This window comes from Mesocricetus auratus, unplaced genomic scaffold (genome assembly GCF_017639785.1).
Source record: "Mesocricetus auratus isolate SY011 unplaced genomic scaffold, BCM_Maur_2.0 Super-Scaffold_100046, whole genome shotgun sequence".
NCBI lineage: Eukaryota > Metazoa > Chordata > Mammalia > Rodentia > Cricetidae > Mesocricetus > Mesocricetus auratus.
The window spans coordinates 2,249,801-2,259,234 of NW_024429223.1; positions in this window are offsets into that span (position 1 = coordinate 2,249,801).

Consider the following 9,434-nt stretch of genomic DNA (forward strand, 5'->3'; position numbering starts at 1 on the left):
TGTGAGTGCCCCGGGAATGCCCTGTGGTGTGGCGGTTTGAGTGAGAAATGTCCCCTATTAGGCTGGGGTACCTGGACACTTGGTCCCCAGCTGGTGGCACATTTGTGAGAGGGTGTGGGACTTTGAGGAGGTGGGCGTCTTGCTTGGAGGAAGTATGTCACCGGGGTAGGCTTTGGGGGTTTATAGCCTCGTGTCACTTCCCTAGCGTTTCCCTCCCCGCCACCCTCCTTCCTCTCTCCTCCCCGTGTGTGGCTGTAAATGTGACCAATCAGCTTCCTGCTTCTGCTGCCCTGCCTTTCCCGCGGCCACGCCCTGCCTGCCATGCTGGATTCCGTCTCTCTGGAAGCATAGGCTAAAATAAATCCTCTCTTCCTTAAGCTGCTTTTGCTCATATTTTAGCACAGCCACAGCAAAGTCATGCAGCAAGTGTGACTGTGAAATGTCCACACAGCTCAGCTGGGCAGCAGCGGTGGCGCACGCCTTTAATCGCAGCACTCCGGAGGCAGAGACAGGCGGATCTCTGTGAGTTCGAGGCCAGCCTGGTCTACAGAGCGAGTTCCAGGACAGCCTCCAAAACAATACAGAGAAACCCTGTCTTGAAAAAGCAAAAAAGAAAAGAAAGAAATGCCCAGCTGGTGGTAGTCTTTGGGACCCTCTGGCAGCTTTGAGAAGTGGGACCTACTCAAAGGGACTAGGTTGCCTGCGGTGTACCCTTGAGGGCATCTTGTCCATGGACGCTTCCTGTCTCTCTGCTTCCTGTGTCCCTCGGAGGGAGATGCTTCCCCAACCGCACTCTCCTACCGCCATGGTTTCTATCCAAGCACACAGGACCAAGCGGCCATAGCTTCGACCCTCTGAAATCCTGAGGCAAGTTTCTTTCTTTAAGTGTTTCTGTCAGGTCACAGCAGCCAGGAGACTTAGCCCGCTTCTCACCTTTCCTTTGGAAGTCAGTATTCAGGTCTTTTTCCAGTAATTTTCCCACATCGGGGATGCAGCCAAGCAGGGGTTTTTAGTTGTACAGTGTTCTGCCTGCGTGTACGCCTGCAGGCCAGAAGAGGGCGCCGGATCCCATTATAGATGATTGTGAGCCACCATGTGGTTTGCTGGGATTTGAACCCCAGGTCCTCCGGAGGAGCAGCTGGTGCCCTTGACCTCTGAGCCACCTCACCAGCCCAGCTCTTGAGCTTTATAAAATTAAACCATACCATGCGCCATCTTCTAAGACCTGCTTTTCTCATTCAACATTTCAGCAATCTCCCTTATCTTTGGGGGACACGTCCCAAGTGCCAAAGTGAGGGATGCCAGATACTTCATGGATATGCAGGACAACGCCATGATTCACATTCTGGGCAGTACAGGGCAGGGCTGAACGAAATTACATTGCTACTACTTGAGTGGGGCACAATTTATGGAACGCTTGTTTCTAGAATCTTCCATTTAATATTTCTAGATCACTGCTGACTGTGGCGGGGTGCGGGGGGCGGGCGGACTGAAACCTTAAAAGGTAAAGCCACAGACAGGAAGAGCCAGGGTGTTTCTAAGATTCCTCCAGATGGCTGTAGGTTAGCTGTGCCTCATCTGTTTTGCCCAGTGCGTAATATTCCGTTGTAGGAATGCATTACAGCTTAGGTATTAATTTGACAGGGCACTTCTTTTTTTGACTGTGATGACAGGAGCTTCCATGATGTGCCTGGGTAAGTTAGAGGCCCACTGATCGCCAGCTACCTCTGCCCCATCCCTGTAAGTCTGATCCTGAGTCATCAGGCTGGATTCATTGACCCGCTCTACAAACCTGAGCTCCAAGGATGCCTCAATTACACCATCCCTCTGATCAATCTTGACACGGAACGAAGTGAACTTTTCCCCTTACACTGGAGTCAGCTAAGGTCCTAAAAGAGGGAAAAGAATTAATACTGAAAAGTTGACTGTTCTACTCCATTCAGCAATGTGTACTACACAGGCCTTTCCTGGGTGTGAAAGTCTGAAATCCCAGGTCCTCCAAAATGATGCCACACTATGATGGGTCAGTGTACACAAACCTTGCTTCATCTAGGAGACGATTAGAAATGTTGAATAAAATTACCTTTGGGCCACGTGTAGAAGACATGTATAAAACACAGATGCGTTTTGTGTGTAAACTGAGTCCCCGCCAGATGGATAACATATACTGCATGGGTACTGTAGGCGAGGTTGTGGCTCACGCCCTGTGTAGGGTGGACCAAGTCTACACAAAATTTCACAGCGCCACTTGCATAGAACACAATTTGCTAAAGATACAAGATCGCATTAGGATACACAGATGCTCCAAAAAATCTCAACCTGCACCGGAGTCTGCAAAGTACCCCTAATGGCAGTGGTCTGCAGCTCCTCTGGGGAGTCAAATGACCCTTTCACAGGGGTGGAGATCGGATATCCCGTGTATCTGATACTTCGGTTATGATCCGCAACAGCAGCAAGATTGCAGTTGTGGAGTAGCATTGAAATGATTTTACGGTTGGGGGCTCAGCCCAGCATGAGGAGCTGTGTTAAGGGGTCACAGTGTTAGGAATGGCGATAGCCAGTGCCCTATGGTTCCCCTCATGCTCCCATGATCTCTGCCCGTTAGCTTGTAGCGAGCAGGCTCGGCCTTTGCTTTAGCAAGTGAAGCCAGCGAAGAGCTGCAGCAGGAATGTTTTATACAGAGAGAGGCTCGGGGCGGGGAATCAATGCTTGCCACACAAGTGTGAGGGCCTGAGTTCGAATCCCCGGGCCCCATGTGAAGTCAGGCACGGTGGCGTGTGTTTGTATACTCAGGGTTCCTCAGGCCGAATGGAAGGCAGAGATGGGAGGATCCCCAGGAGCCAGTGGGGTCCAGTAGCCTGGTGTTCACAGGGACAGTCAGCAAGAGAGGGGACCCATCTCAGAGTGGAAGGAAATGCCCGGCGCCCAAGGTTGTTCTGTGACCTCCACGCACGTGCTGAAGCACACACAATGCACATACATGGCACATGTGCACACTGGAAGGAAAAACGTCTTACAGTGAGATTGAAAGGTCAGTGGAGAGAAGCTCATGAGTGTCACCGGGAGAACTCTGAAGGGTGGCCCAGCGGGTGACCACCCTACCTGTCACGCTGTCCCTCTCCTCACCCAGCACGGCCTTTCCCATCCTAACCCGGGCTTAGTCCCTGCAGCACACTCTGCTGACTGACTTTTTTTTTTGTTTGTTTGTTTTTGGTTTTTCGAGACAAGGTTTCTCTGTGTTGTTTTGGAGTCTGTCCTGGAACTCACTCTGTAGACCAGGCTGGCTTTGAACTCACAGAGATCTGCCTGCCTCTGCCTCCCGAGTGCTGGGATTAAAGGCGTGCGCCACCACTGCCCGGCCCCTGACTGACTCTTTGTTGGGGAGCCGGACGGACTTCAGGTAGTGTACACGTCAGAGCTGGGGCCCCAGAGAGAACAAACAAAAACAATGACCTTGGGTTTTTTTTGAACCATATGAACCCGATGACCTCGGAAACCGTGAAAGCACTGTGCGGTGGTCTGAGTGAGAACGGTCCCCATAGGCTCATAGGTTTGAACGCTTGGTCACCAGGGAGTGGTGCTACTTGAGAGGGATCAGGAGGTGTGACCTTTGTTGGGGGAAGTGTGTAACTAGGGAGGGTTTTGAGGTGTCATGAGCCCATGCCAGGCACAGTATATGTATTCTCTCTCTCTCTCTCTCTCTCTCTCTCTCTCTCTCTCTCTCTCTCTCTCTCTCTCTCTCTCTCTCTCTCTCTCTCTCTCTCTCCCCCCCCCTCTGCTTGTGGATCAGGATGCAGCTTTCAGCCAATGCTCCAGCTCAGCACCGTGTGTGCCGACACGCTCCCAGCCAGGAGGATGATGGGCTAACCTCGGAAACTGTAAGCCAGCCCCAATGAGATGCTTTCTTTCTGAAGAGGCGCCCCGGTCATGGTGTCTCTTCACAGCAACAGCGCACTAACTAAGGCAGCACATATGTGGGGCTGGAGAGGTGGCTTGTGGTTAAGAGCACTGGCTGCTCTGAGTTTCGTTCCCAGCACCCACAGGGCAGGCAGCTGGCAACTGCCGGTTCCCACAGACCCTGTGTCCTCTTCTGTCCTCCTCACGCTCATGGTACATGTACAGACCCAGGCAACACCCACACACATAAACTAAATGAACATTTTAAAAAGGAAGGTGTGTATGTATAGAAATAAAATCTGAGACGCAGCAGGATAAGAAACACCTCTGTTGGCCGGGCGTTGGTGGCGCACGCCTTTAATCCCAGCACTGGAGAAGCAGAGGCAGGTGGATCTCTGTGAGTTCGAGGCCAGGCTGGTCTACAGAGCGAGTTCCAGGACAGCCTCCAAAACAACACAGGGAAACCCTGTCTCGAAAAGCAAACAAACAAAAGAAACCCCTCTGATTGCTCAGTGTATAAGTTCTGTGGACCATGTCCCTCTCTGCTGCTCTGTTACTGGCTGTGGTAGTTTGAACAGAAATGACCCCCACAGGCCCAGAGAGGTGTGGCCTTGTTGGAGTAGGTGTGGCTTTCTTGGGGGAAGTGTGTCTCTGAGGGCGGCCTTTGAGGTCTCAGATGCTCAAGCCAGACCCAGTTCAGCACCCTCTCTTCCTGCTGCCTGAGGATCTGCATGAGGAACTCTCAGCTACCTCGCCAACACCATGTCTGCCTGCACGCCACCACGCTTCCCGCCACGACGATAATGGATTAAATCCCTGAACTGTAAGCCAGCCCCAATACGATGATTTCCTCTATAAAAGTTGCTGTGGTCGTGGAGTCTCAGAGATAGAAACCCCCAAGACAATCGGTTTTCTGTTACTGTAACAAATACCCCCAAGCGATAATTTATAAAGAGGAGAGGTTGGGACCCCCATCATCTGTATTGCTGTGGGCCTGGGATGTACTTTGTGGTGGCGGCAGATGGGGAAGCTGGTCACCTTGGGGCTCAGATGTGAAATGCAAGGGGAAGAGAGGGTCCTGGTCCCCTCTCCCCTGCCTCAGTGACATAACTTCCTGCTACTACCAGGCCCCACCACCTCCTAATAGCGTCAAGCAGGGAAGTAGGCTGTGAACACTGGGCCTTTGGCGGACGCTTTAGTCGTAAACTACAGTGCCTCCTCTGCATTTTGTCTGACTTCCCCACCCTCAGGGGAGTGACAGGGTCGTGAGGCTGTCCCACCCGAGTCCCAGATGACACGGGGGTGGTGGACTAATGTCCAGCTGTGTCCTTTCTAGGATCCCCACGTGAAGATGAATGGGCAGACAGCGTTCCCGGACATGACTGCCTTCACTCTCACGCGTTGGGGGGGGCGCTCAGCAGGCTCGCACGCATATTCCAGATAAACAGTAAGCTGCACCAGGGTGGCTACACGCCTCACTCACGGCAAGATCTGTCTCTGTTTCCAGTGAACCGTGGTCTTGGTTGTTTTGCTTTTTAATCTCCCCGAGTACTCCCACCCATGAAGCTTTGACAACTTTCCAAAACTCACCCACACTCTCTGTGTGTGAAAGATCTCTGTATCAAGATCTGGTTTCGACCACACCCCACCACACTCTTTCCACTTAGGAAAGTCTAGAGTTGGTTTTGTTTTTAAGAGCGGGGTCCCACAGAACCAGCTGACCCCAGCTAGTGAGACATCACTGACTCAGGTCTGACAAATGGGGAACCTGCGTAAGTCCAAACTAGACTCCCTTAATATAGGTGACAATGGTGTGACTGGGACAATATATGAGGCCACTGGCAGTGGGTCCAGGATCTAACTCTAATGCACAGACTGACTTAGTGGAGCCCATGCTATACGGAGAGATACCATGCTCAGGGGTATGGGGGTTGGAGAGGAGCCTTGATCCTGCCTCAACGAGATGATGGTACAGACTTAGAAGACTTCCTAGGGGAGGCCTTACCCTCTCTGAGGAGCAGATGGGAGGGGGCGGTTGGGGGGAGGGGAAGCAGGGGGAGTGGGAGGAGAGGAGGGGGGGAACTGGGATTGGAATGTAAAAAATAATTTAAAACACACACACACACACACACACACACACACAAAAGAAAGGGGTCTCACTGTATAGCCAGCTGGCCTTAAGTTGGTTATTCCCCTGCCTCAGCTCTCACACACCAGCCATCACGCCAAGTTCCAATGCCTTTGATGATCTAGTGTCGACTGTCCTTCATGCCCTAGGGATTCGGAGGCATTTCCTCGGGAGCAGTGACCAGGTGTCTAGGGAGGAGCTGGCAGGCCCTGCTCACCCACCTTCCTGGTGGCGGAGGTGCTGAGGAGTGCGTGGGAGTGTGCGTGTTTGGTGCTGGGCAGTTTGGTCCTGTGGGAATGGCTAACCTTTATTGGCTGCTTTGAGCAGTGAGATGGGACCGCCAGCGACAGACTCTAGTGGCGGGCTGGGCGAGCAAAAGTCCCCAGTTCTGGCTGTGCTCAGCATCACCACTACTCACACTTGGTTGGCCCCTGAGGCAGAAGGCTTCAGTCATCCTGAGGGTGTCCCAGGCTTTCTCTTCTTCCGCTGGACCGGTACGCTCACTCTCGGCTGCTTTGTAGAATAGGAATTAAACTGGGCCTGCAATTCGGGCTTGTAATGCCAGCCACTTAGGAGACTGGAGCGGGAGAATTGTAAAGACACGGCCTGTGCGAGTACAGAGAGAATTCAAACCTACTCTGGTCAAGGAAGATGTAGGAAGAGCCTGTTTCAAAAAAAATAGTAAAAACAGGGATGGGGGCATAGTTTAGCATTTGAGCCCTTGCTTAGAATCCCCTAGTGAGGGGCTGGGGGTGTGGCTCAGTGATAGAGCCCCTGCCTAGAATCCCCCAGTGAGGGGCTGGGGTGTGGCTCAGTGATAGAGCCCTGCCTGGAATCCCCCAGTGAGGGGCTGAGGGTGTGGCTCAGTGATAGAGTCCCTGCCTAGAATCCCCCAGTGAGGGGCTGAGGGTGTGGCTCAGTGGTAGAGCCCCTGCCTATCACAAATGAGGTCCTAGGTTCAAACTCTGGCACTGAAAAAAGACCAAAAAAATGGGAATTAATCGTCAGATAAAGTCCTTGCAGTTTATGGACCTTGTCTGCCGAGAATTGGCATTTTCCCCACCGGCCTTAAGAGATTGTAGGAGACTCTAAGGCGATCCTATAAGTAACAGGCTTTCCCAGGCTGGAGCCAGCACCCGAGTGTCCAGTCACTGTTGCAGGAAGCTATTACTTGATGTTTCCAAGGGAGCGTTTGCATGAACGTCATGGTCACGATCGATCGTGTGACGCCCACGTTGTACAGGATGCCAGGAGCCAGACGCTGGGGACCAGAGCCAGAGCCAGCTAACCTTTCTAGAATGCCTGTCATTTCCCTGCATTGGCTTGGTTGAGCTCAGGGTGTTTTTCCACGCTGCTTACCAGAAAGCTCTTTAAAAAGTAGCCGGTGATGCCTGCACGTCTGCAGGGGGAGCATAGCTGGGAGGGACTGCGTGAGGAGCCCTTTGCCTCTGGTGCACGACCCCGCCCGCACCATCATGAAATAGAGTTGCCTTGGTAACCTTCGGGAGACCTTGGGCCACAGTCAAGGCAGAAGAGTAAACACATAGCGACCGTCAGGTCTGTGGTAACGGTGGTAAGGCTCTAACATGCCCCTCTGGGAAGTGAGATCCCAGTCACCCTGTCCTCCTTCCCAAGCTGCACGCGGTCTTGGGGGGTCTGAAGTGTGTGGGAAGTGGGAGGCAGATTGGGGGTTTGAGACTTTAAACTAACGTATCTACCCCAGACAGAGATGCTCACACTCCCGTTCGTAACCCCAATAAACTCGCTGGCTTGGATAGAATCTTCCTCTTTTTTTTTTCTTTTTCTTATTTGTTTATTCTTTATGTGTGTGTGTATCCACATGTATCATAGCACTCAGGGGAGCTTGCATGAGTTGGTTCTCTCCGTCCACAATGTGGGTCCCAAGGATCGAACTCGGGTTGCCAGGCTTGGCAGTAATCACCCTCGCCCTCTGAGCCGCCTTGCCCACCCCAAGGCACAGAACCGTTCTCTGGGCTGTCAGGGCCCTGTCTGTCCAGAGTGAATGCTTCCTGCCGTCTCCCAGTGAGCCTCTCTCAACAGACTTGAGTGATCGATCTGTGTGTCCACCGTCAGGTTGCAGAGAACCCTCTAAGCCAGCTCCTGTTTGGTTCCTCAGTTTCCCCCATTTTATGGATTGCAATTATATGTACTTGGTTTCGCTTTAAGAAAACAGAAAGTTTCTAAAGTTCACACAATGAGCATGAGAGGTGGCTCAGTCGTTAAGAGTGCTTCACGGCCCTTACAGGGGACCCCAGCCCGCACAGTGTGGCCGGCAACCACCTGTCACTTCGCTTGCAGGGGATCCAAAGCCCTCTTCTGACCTCTTCAGGCTCCTGGATGCCCGTGGTGCACAGACACGTACTCAGGCACACACACAGAAGAAACTAAATAGATAGTTTTGAAAAAGAAAGTCATTGCCATATGGGACCCACACTAGTTTTTGTTGCCCTGGCAAAATAACGGACAAGCACAGTTTTTCAAAGGGAGGGTTTGTTGAGACTTGCAGTTTGAGAATACAGCCCATCATGGCGGCACGTGAGGCGGCGGGTCCTAGCATTCACAGTCGGAAGCAGGGGGGAGGAAGGCAGCTGCTCATCTTGCCTTCTCCTTTTTATTCAGTTCAGGACTCCAGCCCACATTTAGGGTGGGTCTTCCGTCCCCACTTAACCCCTGTGGAGTTTCTGAATCAGGTCAGTTAATTATCAAGATTAGCCATGGCCGGGCATGGTGGGACATGTTTTTAATGCCAGCACTAGGGAGGCAGAGGCATGTGGATCTTTGTGAGGTGAACCTGATCTATGTGACAAGTTTCAGGCTTGCCGGAGCTATATCGTGAGACCCTGTCTCAAAAAAGCAAACAGACTAACCATTGCAGAATGGGCCTCCGCCTCTAGAAGCATGAATTGTGAGTCAAATACATTTCTGCTCAGTCTGAATTGTCCAGTCTAGGGTGTTGTGCCCGAATTCTGAACCCCAAGATCACCAAGGGGCCCATTTCGATGCAGAAGCAAAGAGTCTTTTATTGTAGTTGTTTAACGAGCTAACCCCATTAGCTCGGGCCCTTCATCCGTCCACCGCAGCGGATGGTTGGAGAAAAGACCAGAGAAACCACGAGGCAGGGTCAAAAGGAGTCCATTAAACCCCAGGAGGGCAAAGACAGCCCAGTCTCTCGACACTTCACATTACACAAAACCCCACTTGCACTGGCTACTGGTAAGTATTTTAAAGATCTCCGATAGTGGGTTCCTTCATTCATGCAATAAGCCAAACCCAGCAGAGTTCATAAATGTAGGTTTAATAAAAAAGAGCAAAGCCAGCAGAGCAGAGCAACTCAGAGCTGGCGACTCTGGAGAAGTCAGGAGAGCTGGCCATCGATTAGGTCTTAAAG